This window comes from Psammomys obesus, unplaced genomic scaffold (assembly GCF_907164565.1).
Source record: "Psammomys obesus unplaced genomic scaffold, mPsaObe1.curated_primary_1811, whole genome shotgun sequence".
Classification (NCBI taxonomy): domain Eukaryota; kingdom Metazoa; phylum Chordata; class Mammalia; order Rodentia; family Muridae; genus Psammomys; species Psammomys obesus.
Window position 1 is genome coordinate 1,195,483 of NW_026596051.1, and position 18,872 is coordinate 1,214,354.

Below are 18,872 nucleotides of genomic sequence, written 5' to 3' on the forward strand. Positions count from 1 at the left end.
GTAGAAAAAAAATTCCACCTCTTTGAATCTCGGCCTTGACTTTCCTGTGTTTCTTTGTGCTCTGTGGGTAGGGAAGCTGGATTAGAAGTCCCTGACATTGCATGGTGCTCTATCATGGGGATGAGACCCATTGTATGATTTGTGGAGCCGAGTGCAAAATGAAATTGTGAGGCTTCATGCTCAAAACTTATTTAGGATTCAAATGACAACAGCAGAGCAGCAAAGCAAGCAGTTCCCCGTCCTGTGCTGGGCTCTGACCCACAGCACAGGCCCCGGCCCTGGATCAAGGAGAGATTATGCTAAGGATGAGCCAGGACACATGTCCTGTCTTGTTCTTCAGCGTCTGCCATTACTATTTTTCTCAGGGTGTCTGACATCAGTTTCCCCAACTTGGTTAAGTTACTCCCGCTGTTTCACATTTGGACTCCGTACATAGCAGGTACACTATTAGGCCAGGCAAGTCACATCACCAAGGCGTCCTCAAAGGCTCACTGAAAGCCAGCAGGGCAGACCATGGACAGCCACCCTCGGCTCCTCATCAAGTCTGCTCACTCAGCCCGAGGGGGTTACCTCTGCAGATTTTCTACTATCTATGTCAGCTACACAGTTCTCTCTCTTGAGTCTGACAAACCTTTATAATTATTTTCAGATGTCCCAGGGCCGTTTTTTTTCAAGTATTTTTTATCTCCATCGGATAAATGCCTGAGTGTTCCTCTTGGCATGGCTGTTGGTATGCTCCCTCTCCTTGGCTGTGACATTGTGGTTATGAAAGGAATAGGATCTCCACAGATACCTGGCTTCCTCCACCTCCTGTTCTTAATAAATTCCAAATCTTGTGGGGTTTTTTTTTGGGGGGGGAGGTTATATTGTTATAAAATGAATTGCTTGAGGAAGCCTGATATTTAAGCCATCAAGTCCTCTGTGAAAACCTCCAATGAGCTGAAGAGATGGCGCCGTGGTTAGGAGCACTGCCTTCTCCTGCAGAGGACTCTGGTTGGGTTTTGGTACCCACGTGGTGGCTCAACCCCATCTGTAACATTAGTTCCAAGAAATCTGAGGCCCACTTCTGATGTCTGGGAGCGTCAGCATGCATCTGATACACAGATACACATGCAGGAAAACTATTCACACACACAGAAAATATATACATATACACATACATACATACATTTGTAATACATACATTCACACATACATACATACATTCATACACACGTATATTCACACATACATACATACATTCATGCATGCATTCATGCATACATACATAATTCATACATGCATATATATATACATTCATACACACATGCATTCATACATATGTACATTCAAACATACATACATAATACATGCATACATAATTTCCCTGCTATCTCCACTCCCAGTTTAGCTGCATTAATGGCTTCTACTCATTATTAAATTATTTAAATTGGAACTTTGGTAGTAAAATCATCTGAGCATTTGGAGACTGTTACCCGGATAACCTGTGCGCTAAGTCTGCCTGGAGAAGGGTGAGGGCTTTCCACAGATGATTGTTGCTGAAGGGAGCCATGAGGTCAGTAAGGTTCCCAGATATTAGCAAATGGGTAGTCCAGTGAAAAAACCTACAAAATCAAGTTTAGGACTCATCAACTCCTCTGACACAGAAAAATGGACAGATGTACTGAAAATAAAAATAGATGGCAGAGTTGCATGCATGACATCTGTGTTACTCTGTTACTTCTTGTCTGGGGTGACCTATTTTCCTGCACCTAAATTCTTCCCATTCACAAGGTGAGCATAATGCTTATCACAAGAATCAGAGGAATCAGAAATACCAGGTCAAGCTTTTATACTTGCTTCGCCTATTAATTCCTATATAACCAGTCAAGTCAGATCCTGGACATCTCAATTTAAGAAAAATCTGTAATCATCATCCCTTTACCTTTGCAGGAAACAAAGCCAACATTTTCCTCTCTAGATCTCCTTATGAGACTCTCCACTCTTTTTGACCACCTTGACTGACAAGGATGTGAAGGATGTGAAGTTTTCACTTGTTTGCAAAGCGTATGCAAATTCAGATTTAGATTTGGATCCATGGCTGCTTCGCTAGAAAGTTTGCGTTCCAGAACTCAGACTAACTCATGGTTTATTGCTGTGCTTTGCATACTAGAATTGTGCAGCTCCTACCTGGGCTCACTCTCTTTGCTGGGAATGGCTTTTTATTTTCTTGTGTTTTATGGGAGTAGACCCATATGCTTGATTTAAAAAGTGAATTAGTGGAATTCAAGACACTGAGCCTGTAAGTAGATTGTTGGTTCATTCTTGATAATTGCTGTGTGACTTTTGATACCAACCTAATCCGTCTCCTGACACCCCCCAAAAAAATGGCATTGGAAGGGAGCCTGCTGATGGCCATTGCCACAGCAGTAGAGTAAGCTTCCAGGCTCACCTTGTCTCAGCAACCCAGCATGCCAGGCCTCTTCAGAACACCAGCAAGCAGACCTCATTCTGCTGGGCATTTTCCTTCGCCCTTGTCATACCATCCAACAATTTTTGCTAAAGCAGGGACAATTATAGATTGATTTGCCTGGAAATAAAGTATTCTTTAAAGCTCAGTGGCTTTCATTCCTCCTGTGTTTCTTCCTTTCATTGGCTTCCTGCATATAGATCAAATAATTTCTCTTTCCCTTTCTTCCATGCTCTTTCCCTCTTCTTCACTCCCCTCTCTCTAGTCCCTTTCCTCCCTCCCCATCCCTTCCCTTCCTCTGTCTGTTCCCCTTTGCCTTTCCCTTTTTTGACAGGATTTTTAAATATAATTTATTTATTACAATTTATTCACTTTGTATCCCAGCTGTAGCCCCACCCTCATCCCCTCCCAATCCTGTCCTCCCTCCCTCACCTCCTCCCATCCCCCTTCCCCAGTCCACTGATAGGGGAAGTCCTCTTCCCCTTCCATCTGAGCATAGCCTATCAGGTCTCATCAGGACTGTCTTTCATAGTCTTCTTCTGTGGCCTGGTCAGGTTGCTTCCCCCTGACGGGGAGGTGATCAAACTGCCAGTCACTGAATTCATGTCAGATACAGCCCCTGCTCCCATTATTAGGGAGTCCATTTGGAGACTGAGCTGCCATGAGCTGCCATGACCCTCTGTGCACAGGGTCCAGGTTATCTCCATGCATGTTCCTTGGTTGGAGTATCAGTCTAGAAAAGATCCCGAGGCCCAGATTTTTTTGTTCTGTTGTTCTCCTTGTGGAGCTTCAGACCCTTCTAGGTCTTTTTATCTTCCCCTTCTTTCATAAGATTCTCTGCACTCTGCCCAAAGTTTAGCTATGAGTCTCAGCATCTGCTTTAGAACTCAAGAAGTTAAACAGCAATAAATCAAGTACTCCACTAAAAAAATGGGGTACAGAGCTAAACAGAGAATTCTCAATACAGGAATATCGAATGGTAGAGAAACACCTACAGAAATGCTCAACATCGTTACTCATCAGAGAAATGCAAATCAAAACGACCCTGATATTTCACCTTACACCCATCAGAATGGCTAAGATCAAAAACTGAAGTAACAACACATGCTGGAGAGGATGTGGAGAAAGGGTAACCCTCCTCCATTGCTGGTGGGAATATAAACTTGTACAACCACTTTGGAAATCAATCTGGCACTTTCTCAGACAGTTAAGAATAGAGCTACCTCAAGATCCAGCTACACCACTTCTAGTCATTATCCAAAAGATGCTCAAGTATATAACAAGGACATTTGTTCAACCATGTTTGTAGCAGCTTTGTTAGTAATAGCCAGAACTTGGAAACAACCCAGATGTCCCTCAATGGAAGAATGGATACAGAAATTTTGGTACATTTACACAATGGAATACTACTCAGCAATTAAAAACAAGGAAACCATGAAATTTTCAGGCAAATGGTGGGATCTAGAAAAGATAATCCTGAGTGAGGTATCCCAGAAGCAGAAAGACACACATGGTATATACTCACTTATAAGTGGATATTAGATATATAATATAGGATAATGATACTAAAATCTGTACACCTAAAGAAGCTAAGCAGGAAGGAGGACCCTGGGTAAGATGTTCAATCTTCATTCAGAAAGGCAAATGGGACAGACATTGGAAGAAGGTAAAAATAAAGAACAGGATAGGAGCCTACCACACAGGATTTCCTTTAATGGCTCAGGCAGGCCTGCAGTGTAGCTGTGCAGTTCAGTCAGCTTGCACTCTAGATCACAACCCTGCTTTAGCATCCTGGATGTGAGGTTACAGGCATGGCCAGCTCCAATAGCACCTTAGGCTCTTTCGTCTTTGAGAATGTTCCCTGCTTGTCTTCCTTGCAGTTCTATATTGATTGGTGTGTTGAAATCTCACTTTCTGAGAGAGAGAGAGGGCTGGGCAGTGAATATAGCAGGTGAGGGACCTGGGAGTCTTAGACACCAGCATTACCTTTGGCCACTCACTGCAGAGGCCTCAGTACCTCGAAGCTGCTGCTGCTTCCTTGGTCACACAAGACAACAAAAAAAAAACTGATACGTTTACCACAAAGATGTCTTGTAATGATGGTTGAAGCTGTCAGAAATTGGTTTTGTCTATTTTTATGAATGTGTTTGCTATCATTTTAACAGGTTAATTTTTAAAAATTTTTAATTTTGATTGATTTTTGCCAATTTATGCAAATGATACACAGTATTTGTAATTTAAATCTAATTAGTGACTCATAAAACACATGCTTACTCTTTTTCAGTGATAGTTATTAATATCAAATAAGATTTTGGCCTCTTTTCATCCAAAGAACTTAGGGTTAGAAATAAAAGCAGAAATTATAAGGCAGAGTTTTAAACCTAGGTTAGATCCAAAATATGTTAATGAACACATTTGTTTGACTTTGGAACATCTGGAAAGAAACTATGTAGTAATTCTTTTAAAATGATTGATTTAAAGATTTACACAATATTCAGGTGTGTGATTTTAATTGTGCAATTAATTATTGGTGAGGCCCTTTTATTTCTTCCTGATAGAAATCCACATGATAAAACATTGTATAAATAATGGCAGAAAAGAAAATTAATAAATAAATGTAATTACAGTTTTCACATTTATCTCAACACTATGTCAAACAATTATTTTTTATGTTAACTAGATTTTCCCTTTCTTCCTTTTCTTTCCCTCCATTTCTCTGATCCTCCTTTCCTTATTTTTATTTTTGCCTTCCTTCCTTCCTTCCTTCCTTCCTTCCTTCCTTCCTTCCTTCCATCCTTCCAGCATTTATATAAACAAACCACAACCATAAGGATAATGTTATATGGAATGATTTATTCTAAAATATTTAAGCCCTGAACAAATGAAAATATAGGCATGGACTGCAATGACTAAAGTAATTTCTTTCTTCTGCAAAATAATCAGATAAGCAGGAAAAAATATCAGTGATATTATGCGTGTGTGTGAAATGTAGGCACATTTGCAAGTGTTGGTATGAATGTTTACTTATATACAGTTCTGCACATTCATGTTCAAAGAAGGACTCATTATCTTCTGGTGGAAAAGCAATGCATTATTATCTCTGTAGATAATGTATTATCTCTGTAGATGAGCTGTTCTTGATTTTTACCAGACTTGGAATAAGTAAACACTCTGATTCCCAGATAATGGAACACAAATTTGATGTTCTTCTAATCAAGTCCCTTCCTCCCACTCCCAGTATACTTGGTACATGGGTGTCCTCCATTAGTCTGTTCCCTCCATCTCCCAGTGCACCTGGTACCTGGGCTGTCCTCTGTTAGTCCTCTCTTAAGGTAAAGACTTCAATAGTTTCTGGAAAAACACAAACATCTTCTTGAGAAAAGGCTGTCATAGAACATTTATTAATGACTTGACTGGATTCTCAGCATAAAAGACAGGCACAAATATAATAAGCATGGGGTGAAGCTCAGGGGGTCAGAGCATGGGGTGGGACAGTGAAAGTCTTGGGGACTTTCTTGGGGAAGATCTGACAGAACAGGGCTCATACTAGAGATGGGATTCATACCCCACAGTGTCTTAGATGACACTGTCTGAAAAGCATCTCATACTAGTCAAGGCTGGAGGATGTGAGATGATTCAAGTGAGAGCTTTTTAACCATGGGATTTCCCTCCACTGATGCTTAGCAACAGAGCAGTTACTAAACTTTCTCCAGAGGCTTCTTGTCCTCCAGATGTGTATTGTGGTATCAATTTTGCCAGAATGTAATCACAATTAAAGGAAAAACTACTTATGAAGAACTTAGCACCGTGCTTTGCCTTCAAAAACACAAATATAAACTATATATCTACAGGAATATTTATTATTTACATTATTGTCTAGTTTTGTCTCTTTTTTGCCCTTTTAATTTTTTAATATTTTTTACAGTTTATTCACTTTGTATCCCAGCTGTAGCTCCACCCTTGTGTTTCCTCCCAATCCCACCTTCCCTCCTTCCCTCATGTCCTCCCATGCCCCTTCCCCAGTCCACTGATAGTGAAGGACCTCCTCCCCTTCCTTCTGATCCTAGCCTATCAGTTCTCATCAGACTGTCTTTCATATTCTTCCTCTGCGGCCTGGTCAGGCGGGAGGTGATCAAAGAGCCAGCCACTGAGTTCATGTCAGAGATAGTCCCTGTTCCCCTTGCTAGGATACCCACTTGGAGCCTGAGCTGTCATAGGCTACATATGAGCAGGGGTTCTAGGATATTTCCATGTATGGTCCTTGGTTAGAGTATCAGTCTCAGAGAAGTCCCCTGTGCCCAGATTTTCTGGTTCTGTTGCTGTCCTTGTGGAGCTCCTGTTTTCTCCAGGTCTTTCTAATTCCCCCATCTTTGATAAGATTCTCCGCACTCTTCCCAAAGTTTGGCTATGAGTCTCAGCATTGGCTTTAATATCCTGCTGGATAGAGTCTTTTAGAGTCCCTCTGTGGTAAGCTCCTGTCTTGTTCCCTGTTTTCTCTCTGTTCTCATGTCTATCCCATTTACCTTTCTGAATGTGTCTCTTAATATGCCTTCAATTGGAGATAACATATAAATTGAAATCCAACTTATAGACTTAAATCATAGAAGGACTTCCTAGCACCTATGAATGGGAAATAAAAAAAGGTAGGCTTGGGTTGGCATTGGCTTGTTTTGCCATTTAATAAAATTATACTCACTTTGCTTCTCTCTTTCCTCTCTCCTTCCCTTTCTGTTGTTAAGTTTATCTCAAGGCTGGTGTCTCCTTATGGTTGGGAGATGGCCATGAGTTAGTTCTACATGTTCCCACTGAAGAAAGCTGACTTGCTTGTGATTTTTTTCCTTCATATTGTCAAGGCAACATCTTTATCCAATCTATAAGTTAGGACCAAGGGAAGGGATTACACTGTTGAGTTTAGGACTGGATCACAGCTCCAACTTGAATCTCATCTGTTAATAGCAAGTCTATCAGCAAGAAAGTTGTTTCTCCTAGAAACTGTTCTGGAAGAAAGAAGAGTCCTGAGTGTTAGGGTGTACAAAGGATTTCTTGAATGTCACACAGCTAGTAAAGGGTTGTCTGGGGGCGGACCTGTCACCTCAGCCCAGGGACTGTCAGCATTTAATGGCAATGGTCAGGACAGTTTTAGTGATTTTGAATGTCGTTTGGCATATATGTGAACATTCAGATCAACATTGTTCATTCCTAGAAATTGATGCCTAGTAATGGGGACATTTAAAATACAGTATATTTACAAAGCTAAAAATAGTTATGTGACTCCAAATGTGATAATAATCTATGTATAAATGTTTATCAAGTCATAGGGAAAAGCTATTCCTAGAAGATGTTGGTATTATGGCCCTATTTGTGTATGCTAGTTTGTATGCATATGCTCATATAAAACTTAACATTTTCTTATGAACACTAAAGGAACTATAGATCCTAGTTACCATGGAGAAGGATACTGTGAGTGTTTGAGATAGAGATATTTCCACAAACTGACATTTTAAAAATGTCATACATATCATGTTTTCACTGCAAAATGCTACCTAAAAAGGGCTAAGCTGCAGCTGTGGTTTCAGGAGCCTGAGATCCAAAATACTCAAGAGGCTGAGGCAGGAGAATTACAAACCCAGGGCCTGAGAAGGCTACAGAGACTTCACGGCCAGCACACGCAACTTAGTGAGACCTTGTCTCAAATGAAGGTTAAAAACAGCAGAGAGGCTGGGACTTAATTCAGAAGTAGAGCATTTGTCTGAGATGTGTCAAGCCTCGATAACTGTCAAAACAAACACGAACCAAATAGGTCCCATAACATGGCTCAAAACAGAATCTGTTATTTCTCAGTGCATTTCTCAAGTGCACTTGTCCTTTCCATCACTCAACCCAGACATGACTGTGGAACTGGAGTTCTAATTCCTCACCGCACCCTTACCTGTTCAGAAAACTTGAAAAGTCTAATTACATTCCCCCAGTCCTTATCTGTTCAGTTTGGAGTTACTGAACACCACTGCATGCCAGCCCCTGGGCTGGGCTTGGGGTAACTTTCCAATCCCCTGGAGTTGAAATAGGGCAGACTCAGCAAATACCTGTTTTCCGGTATGCACAGTAACCCACATTTATATTAATGAAGGATGTGCCCAGCACATGCCCACTAGCTGCTGTCGTTACAGATAAAGTAAGAGCATCCACAAGCCAGTTTCTAAGTCCTTGTTGCTAACGCAAAAATGAAGCATGTGCATGCTTCCCCAGAGTTGATGTCCACATATCCTGGATGTATTTTCCAAAATGTAGCAGTGGTCAGGGGTCAGAAGTAGCCCGGAAAGAGAGTTCTCCAAGAATTATACCACATTGTTTTACCCTGGGCCCATGGGTTTGACCCTTGACACTTCTAGGCATTTGCATGCTATAATGGATAATGGGAGAATCAGAACAGAGATCTCTGACAACAAGAAAGCCCTTTTCTATGACTTGGTTTCTGGAAGGGAGCTTGGGAGGGGTAATAGTTCATCACCAGCTTAGGGTTTCCTTTCTTACAAATATAGTCCTTCCCTTTACAGACTTTTCTGGTCTGCATTTCCCCTAAACTTTCCTGTTTACAAAAGAGCTTCACTGTTAGCAAGGCTGTATCCAAATGATCCAAGTTTAAAACAGAAACTTCTTCCTGGAACAGATATCATTGACAATTAGCCAGGAATCTGAGGATAGGAAAAAGGAGGCCCCAGTGAGGTAAATGCACTTATGTTTATACAGCATGTGATGTGTTTTGAAGTTCCCTCTGAGGAGAGAGGCCCTCTTTCCTACTTCAAAAGCCATTTTCATGTTTTTGAAATTACTAGAAATTATGGGCTAAATCCCCTTCACACATAATTTATTTCACCCAGTATCTCATATTTTGTGATAACATGCAAATACCATATGCTACACTTTCTCCGTATGGATGGAGGAAGAGCAGGAGACCTGGCAGAATTATCACCAGGCACTGCAACCCCTTCCACTGAAACCCACATTTACCATGGTGACATTTACTAGCTATGGCAGAGCTGATCAACTGCAGATTTCCCTGCTGCTGAGGCTAAATTGCAAGCTGCTCATAATGCCATCAGACACTGCTGGATTTTCAGCCAATGAGGACCTGGGGAATGCTCTCCTCCCTCCCTTCTTCCTGTGCAAGGGAGCCCTGTGCCACAGTGTGCATGCAAAGTCTGCACACATTTGATCCTGTTTGAACTCGGTGGACCCCACAAGCTCCTTTCTGGACAATGTATATCCCACTGCATTAGGTAGGATTCCAAAAACTCAAACCATAACTCTCAGTGCATTCCCAGGACCTTCATTTTTGCTTTCCTATATGGGTATTTATTTGTTCAAATGAAATGGTCAATGCCTAGGTATATATATATTATTTATAAGGCTGAAGGAGGGAAAAATGTCCCAATCTTATACTGTGCTATTCTATTTCATCCAAGGTAAAATGTTTTATGCCAGGCCAAGTGAGCCAAAAACACAAAGCTATTATTCAACCCTTGGTGACCTCCATCATTTCTCCACCAACAATGGTGAAAAGATGTGATTTTACAAGCAAACAGGAAGAAAGAGCTTTCGACCACCTTGGGAATGTGTTTAAGAAGTTGATTTATGTTTCATGCTGAGTCTTACAGCTGCAGTTCAAGCTAACCCAACTTGGCTGCCCCACAGAGTCTGGTTTATTAGGTATCAAGGAGTCGCAAGAAGCCATGTAATTAAAACCGTAATTAACTGGAAAAGGAAAGTGCCACCTGAGTTTTGAGAGGCTGTCAATTTTATTTCCATTACAGCCCTCCTTCTGTTTCTCCTCCTGACTTTTTATTTTCCGTTGCTTGAGAGGAAAACAATACGTACACCCTGCACACACAAGCACACGCATGCCTTTTGAGGTGTGACAGCTCCTATGGCTGGCCACTTGTTATGGAAAAGGTCACTTAGGATGTTATCTGCTTCAGCCTTTTCAAAATGAATTTGTTCATAGCAGAAATAGTCTACAAGCTCTGTATCCAAGGCAGAAGCCACCAGCAGCATGTGTGGCTAGTGAGCCCTGCGTCTGTGAATAGTTTGAACTGAGGTGGGCTCTACCTAGGAAATACACAAGCAATTTTGAAAATGTAGTACACAAACTGTAGACAATATCACACTGATTGTTGAGCAAGTGGAATTTTTTTTATCACACTGAGCTGCATGTATATTCAATCTAAGTTTGTCCATCTTTATTTACTTTTGAAATGGTAATTAGGATATTCAGAAGTGTCCATGTTGCTCCCACAACATTTTTCTGAGCAATTCTGGACTGGAGTTGGGTCTTATATTTTCTGCTAAATTATGAAACAATGGGCAAAGAGTAACCATTTTTGTTATTTTTGTCATTCCAACAGCTGTGAGGGTGGCCTGCATGGAGAAATAGGATCCCTTGATGGCAATGCACAAAGGCATAAGAAAGAGTTAGAGAGACATATGTTCGCTATCGCTGTGTTGTTAGACCCAGAGATGTCTGCCAGCACCGGGTTCTTCATGGGTCTTTCTTTAACAGGTCTTTGGCAAAAGACAGTCAAATGCATTATGATATATGAGTTATCACCAGACTGAAGAAAGCCACACACCTTCAACGAGGGTCACGAAAGCAATTTCTACACTAACACAAGTGCCTTAATTTGTGAATTCAATGCTGCTAAAACAAGCTTTTGAGAAAGGTCTGCCCATTTGCACTGTGTTCTGTAAATATTCATCTTAAATCATCATATTGTACACTGGAAACATTCTTTGAAGTTAGGAAGGGGTGTGTGTAAGAAACACAATTACAGGAGTTTTCATCACTAGGCAGGAAGGCGTTGGAGGCACTTTGAAAACTGTGACTTTCTTTTCAGTTCTTAAGAGTTTAGGAAGGTGTAGGGGATATACATCACTTGGACACAGTTAAAAAATGAGTCATTTTGTCATTTTTTTCACCAAGATAAAAAGTCAACTATCAATTAACAACATCCCCAGGAAGCTAAACGAGCAGTATTTACCTAAAAGGGCAAGGCAAGAAAGGGAATGCTTTCCTCTCTTAAATGTCTTCCTACCCCTCCACAGCTGCGTGTTGTGAAGATGCATTTGTAAAATCATAAGGATCTCTTCTGTCTTCCAGTTAAGAACAGAAAAGTGTCAGTGGGTAATTTTGGGAAGAGAGCCCGAAATACCCAGAGCAGATGACACACAGCGCATCGGTCCTGATTCAGCTACAAGTCAGCAGGTCTCCCAGGACCATCTGCGCTCCATAAATTCCAGTAACACTGGCACATGAGGCTTGTAAATCACCACTGAACGGGTTTCACCTGTGACACATGACATGAACCCTGCTGTATATTCCAATAAACTCCCATAAACCATCTGATATAAACTTCGGATTATGTTTCTTTAGGGGTTGGAATACTTAAGAGTTTCTGTGCTGCAAGTGTGAAGTAAATACACAGGGCGCATTTTGTTCCTTTACCCGTAGATGGGTCCTTTTGCTGTTTCTCACGTCCAGAATTTTACTTTGTGGCTGACATATGCAATTTGGTGAGCTTTAGCAGACCAATCATTATTGTTTTGCCTTCGTTAATAAACTCTCTCTTTCAACACCACTGTGAATGTCAAAGCCTTATGGTTACTACATGTGGGAAATATGATTTATAAACAGCAAATTAATGGTCAAATTGTCAGTAACCTACCTCACTGAATAAAAAAAAAAATAAAAACACCCATGAAAAAGGGTCATATCATTAATATGGCTTTGCTGAATGTCAGAAGGCAACCTGCATGGCTGTCTTCTATGACAATTGTGTGGGTGTTCAGGGATTATGGACAGAGAGAGCTTTCAATTCCATTTAGGGTGCACACATAAGAGTTTCCAAACAGCTGTTTTTGTCTGCTACACAGTACTCCCTGATCATAGAGTCTGGCTCTTCCCTGGGCCTTAGGAACCTTCCTAAGGTTTAACCTTCTTAACCTTTGTTAAGACTCTTAAAAGCTGAATTACTACTGCTTCACACGCTAGAGAAAGCATCAGAAAAGAACTGCAGATATGAATCCTTCTCCAATTGCAAATATAATCCTTCATTTTATGTCTGTTAGAGATAAGAAATTTCATCCTATTTTTTAAAAGAGGGACAATTCCCTATAACACTCTTTCTGTTTCCTTTTTTATGAATAAAGTATTTTGTTTCTTTATAAAGTTTTTTTTATTTTCAGTGTATTTAGAAATTGAATTTATTCCATTTATGCCCAATAATTATGATAAAATCCAACAGCTTCTTTAGCATTTAGAGGATGGTATAATTTAGAAATAACTTTATATACTAGACTCCCGAGGCTCATATTTAGCTCAAAGTTGTATTAAATTCCTACATTCATTGTCCACAAACTCAGTGAACAGTATTTTCTACAGGAGCTTTCAAATGTACATAAACAAACTCCAATGCCTTTTTGAAAAAACTGATTCAAATTATGTAGAGGGCTCATGTGCTAAATAGGAATTAGATATTGTTTTCATGTGTGATATTCATAAAGTCTAAATTTCCAGCTTCCACTAGAAAAAAAATGCCCATGCAGCCACATGTAACTGTCTTACTATAATAAAGAAATAATCATTAAATTGTGCCCAAGTGCACAGGAATACTACTATGAATAAAGAAATAGCAACAAAATAAGCAAAACACCTTCCATGGTTTTCTAAATACATAGTGCCATTTGGTAATGGTGTCTTATGACCATACTGACAGATCCATACTGGCATTTCAAAATAACTTAGAAAACTTGATGATGTATTATTTACCTCAAAGGTTACCCTTAGTATTTTCCTTTTCTTGTTTAGCTGAAACCACCTTCTTTCTAAAACACTTAAGATGCCTCAGTGTAGAGTTAAATTGTTGGAACATCAGAGGATTTAAGAAGCAAATATGAACATTATTATTGTATTTTTTCATTCCTGTTATTTTGAAGCAAATTCTGTCAGTTTCTGGTTATATCTAAATATTTCTCATTTTTATTCAACATCAAGAAATATTAATGTGGGCACATCAAATCAAAGTTTGGACTCCTTGAAATTATCAAACTACTTTTTTCCCTAAATATTTGGGGGTTTGATAAAAGCCAAAATGCATGCCAGAAGCACTTCTCCCCATTAATTATTAAACCCATGTGCATCTGAGGGAAATTTGATCCATATGGATTCTGATTCATTTTTGCTTTGCTCATCAAAAACCCTTTTCTTAAAGTCCATGTCCAAGAAATCTTTTGAGTCCTGGCAAGTTTTTTTGAGCATTGCCAAGATTAAACAAAGTTGAATACCGGAAGATTCAAGTTAGTTTGTAACCCTACACCTAATGGACCATTTGTGGGCTCTGAACTAAGCTTTCATGCATGTGCAGAACTCTCACAGATAGTTGGAGGCAGCTCCAGACATAGATTTAGCAGGTCTGGCAAAATTAGAGATATACCAGAAAAATTCTCAAATTCAACACAATTCCTTCAAAAATCCCTTCCTTCCTTCTTTCCTTCCTTCCTTCCTTCCTTCCTTCCTTCCTTCCTTCCTTCCTTCCTTCCTTCCCTTCTTTTTTTGAGTACAGAGGCACAGAACTGTGTACCAAAGAAAGACCTGGAACTGGAAGACTAAGAGATATCCAAGTAAGTGGCCAAAAGGGTGATGCTACTTACCAGTTCCTACACAAAGGGAGTACCTAACAGTAGGTGATTATGTTGAACACCTGCCGATTTTGTGTATGAAAAAAGGGATTTCCATCATCTCTTCACTTTTCTTTGCTTTAAAAATATTTTAAGCATATATATAATGAAATATAATCATATCTGCCCACAGATTCTCCTTCGACTTTTTCCATATCTCCCTTAACAGGCTCCCTCCCAACATTATGTCTTTTTTTTTTTTTTTAAGATAGCTCACTAAGTTCAGTTAATCCCACACATAAACACATGGGTATGTGGTTGCACACTGGAGCATAGGAAAGCTAGCAGTGGTCACATCCTCGGTAGAATGATTCTCCCTTCCCATGTGACTCTCCACTGCTAATAGATCCTCAGAGCTAGGCAGAGCTTGGAGATCATCTATGCCATCTTTGCCAGGATTTTGGCTGGTCCCTATTAACCTTCTTTCTCTCCTACTTGGTGTTGGGGTGTTAGAAAGGATTGGGGTGGAGAAGGGAGAAGGAGACGTAGGAACCCCAAATAAAGGAGGTTTTAAAAAGTCAAAGCCTATATCTTTCTCAGTAGTTCACACAGCAACTTCAGAAATAATGGAAGCTAACCACAAAGCAGAAAGTTTTCTGGTTGAATTGAGATTGATTTCTCTGTGTTTGGCAGCAAAACTATGTGGTAGTATCTTTAGCCGTAGGGTTTTGCCATATAGTTATTATGATGGAGAACTGTGATGGTTAGTTACCAGTGTCAGCTTTTGATAACTTGGCATAAACAACACTCACCTGGAAAGAGGGAACCTCAGTCTAGGAATTGCCTCCATCAAATTGGCTTGTAGGCATGTCTGTGGGATATATATATATTTTTTATTTACTGATTGATGTGGGAGGGCAAAGCCACTGAGAAAGTGCTCCTGGATTGTGTATGAAAGCAAGCTGAAGGTTAAAGTGTTATGATATTTATTTTGGGTTGAGTTAATATTATACTCATCTCTGTCAATGGCTAGAATTAAAAAAATATACTTTTAAAATAAAAATACCTACTCTTAATGTAATACCTACTCTATAATGTAAAATTTATTGAAGATGCATATCAACGAAACAGGTTTATCTTTTCTCCATGTACTATGAAGATTGTTGCTATTGCAATAAAAATGTTAATATTATTTCTATTGCTACTTTTCATTAAAGGAATTTTGTAACAATAGAGTCACTAAGTTCTTCGAAATCATTTTCCATGTTAAAATCATATTTAATTTATCACAAATAGTGTTATTGTTGTATTCTAAAAAATTAATGAGTTCTTTCTACAATTTCATTGAGAATAAGAATTATTCTATAATTCCAAAGTACTTTAATTACTGTTCAAAGAAAGTTATAACTGTTGCTAGTTAAACACATTGTAACCTCTGTCAAGCTCTTAGCTAATATAGGTTTACCTTCTCAATTTATGAATAACTTACATTAAATACTTAAAGTAGGTTATTGATACTTTTGCTGTTGAGTTATAAAGGTTCTTTATGTAGTCCAGATCTTAATCCTTCATTGTATAAATGGTCTGAAAATATTTCTTCATGTTTTGTGCACTGCTTATTTTTCACATTTCCAATCGCCTGTGTTTAAATAAACATTTTTTAAAAAATTGATGTCACCTAATTTAGCTTTAATTTTTTTGTTTGTTAATTTTGTGGGGTTTGTGTCATATATAAGAAACCATGTCTACATCCAAGGTCATAAGAGTTATACTGTGTCTTTTTCTAAGTGTCATGTCATTTTAGCCCTTATGTTTAGGTCTTTGATTAATCTATTTTGAGGTATAGTGAGATAGGGGTCTGACCTAAATGGCTGACCTAACTGTGTCTACTTCTGAATCCTTGATTCTGTTTCATTCATCTCCATGTCTTACCTTAATTCAAGCTCATTATTATATTGCAATGCTTTTTATCATTTCACTCCTAGAGAGACACTTGGGAGAACTCTTCTCTTCCAGCCACTTCAGCAGCCTCTAAACAGCTTTACACTAAGTTCTGACATAGGGAACTATGACTCCTGCTACTTTGTTATGTGGAATGACTGTTTTGACTACTGCAAAACGCAGTTGTAGTTTGATAAGGATTTCACAGAATCTATAGATCAAGTTAGAAGCTGTTGCCCTCTTAGTGACATTAAATCTTTGAACCTGTGAAGATAGGATATCTTTCCATTTAGCCAGGTCTAAGTTAAGTTCTTTCAACATATTCATGGTCTGTAGTATATTAATCTTGAAATTTTTGGTCTTTTATTCTTAAGTATATTATCTCTTTGGATGCTGTTATAAATGAAATTCTTTGCATTTGTTGCTTTCAGTATGTTAAACCATTATTGCATCATTGGCGTGAAGCCAACCTGATAATGGAGAGTAATCCTTTTGATCTGTTTTTTAATTCAATTTGCAGTTCTACTTTTGAGAATTTTTGTATTTAGGTTCATATGTTCACTAAAGAGATTGGCCAACTTTTTTGTTGTTGTTGTTGGGTCTGGTTTCTATAGCAGGATAATTTTGGCTTCATATAACAATTTAGAAGTGTTCCTCCCTTTTTGTTTTATAGACTAATTTGAGGCATGCTGCTGTTAGTCTTTGAAAGTGCAGCAGATTCCGTGATGGATCCCTTTGAGGCGAGGCTTCCTTCCCATTGCCCTTCTCGAGTGTACAGATGTGAGGAGCTAATTTGGTGACTGATACCAGGCACCACTGCTGACATTGTTCATCTGTTTTGGTGATTTTTTTCAAATACCTCAGGCTTTTCAACAAAAATATGCTGTTTTTTTTTTTAAATAAAGAAAATGTCTCTTCAGCTACAAATTGTACACTTATAATTTCTCATTTGATTACCTTGAATTGTATTTCCAGTGCTGGGATGCATAGCTGTAAGTGAGAACAAGCTTCTGTGACATATTCTTAATACTGATGAAAAACAATTCTACTGGTCAAATTGTGATTTAGAGATAGGTTTTTTTTGTTTGTTTTTTGTATGTGGCTTTCATTACATGAGGAAATATTCCTCTTTTTTTAAGTTTTTTTTTTTTTTGAGAATTTTATGTATGGGTACTCTATTTACATAAATTCTACTCTACCCTTCCATTCATTCTATATCCTCCTATTCCCTCTCAAAGTATTAAGCTTTTCTTTACATCCACACACAGACATGCACAGACATTTTAGTGTTGCTTATATGTATGTAGGTTTGGGGATGAACACTTAGGGTTGGGTAAACTATTGGTGAGTTTGTCCTGGGAGAATGGTAATTCTACTTTTCTTAGAAACCATTGATAGCTTGTAGCTCTTCCTAAGGGTAGGTCCTTTTAAGATTTCCCCTGTTGACAATGGCATGTCAATTGGTATTGTCATTATGCAAGTCTTGTTAGACAACCACACTGTTGAAATTTCATGGGTGCAGCTTTCTTGTCAGATATAGAATATGCTGTTTTGAGGCAGACATCTTGGTCCTTTCATTCTCATAGTCTGTTTTCTTCTTTTGAGATGTTGCCTGAGTTTTAGGTATAGGGTTGAATTGTAAATGTATCAATTGAAGTTGGGTGTCCCATGGTCTGTTGTTATCTGCCTTTGGTCGCTTGTGGGTATGTGTAATAGTCTCAGTCTGCTGCAAAAAGAAGCTTGACTGATGAAGGCTGAGAGCCAGCGTTGCATCTGAAGATTCATGGATTAGATAGATCCACAGATTAGATAGAACATGTGGTGTTTGCCCTGCTGGGCAATATTTTCTAGTCCCATCCATTTACCAGTGAAGATCTATATAGAAACTTCATGTCGGGTCAGAGCCAGGCCTGGCAGAATGGGGATGACACTGAGGGGCACGGTTCTGAGGAGCTCCCAATCAAAGTTGGTTGGATGGGCTAGCTGCACATATGAAGCTAGGGCAGGAGGCGTGCAGAGCTCTCACCGAGAGGCGTGGTTCTCTCCTCCTATTCTTTGTTTGTTTGTGTTTTTTTAAATCACAAAAGGATAGTGTTGAATTTCATCTAATGCCTGTCGGTGTTGTTAAGATGATCTTATGAGTTCTGTTTTTAATTTGCTAAATATGTCATATCACATTGATCAATGCCCATATTGATCTGTATTTTTCTTGGATTTGCTATTTAATTCTTGCTATACACTGCTGTATTTGCCTGTTTTCCCCCTAATATTCACTAAACAAGGAATATTAGTCTGTAGATTTTTTTCTTGAGGTATTTTTTGCTTAGTTTTTAGAATCAGGGTAAAACTGACCCATACAATGAATAACAAATGTCTCTTTCTTTATGAACAGAAATTTTGTGGAGTACTTATTTTTTCTTACTTGATCAGCTTAGTTGTACAGAGAAAGAAAAAAAAAAAACAACCATAGACGATGTTCCTTAAGGCAGTCAATACTTACCATTTGTTTAAGAAACCAATCTTACTTTCTCTAATATTAAGTCTTTAATTTGTTAAAAATGTCTTGACGTGGTGGATTACATTTGTAATATTAGTAACTGCATGGCCAAAATAGGAGGACTGCCATGCTTGAGGCCAGCCTTTGCTACACAGTGAATCCGAGGCCTACCAGAGTAAGTCCTTGTTTAAGAACAAAAACAAGTTGTCTCCTGTACCAATGAGTTCTAGGGTATTCCCCACTTTTTCTTCTAACTGATTTAATGTGTCGGGTTTTATGTTGAGGTCTTTGATCCACTTGGACTTTAGTTTTGGG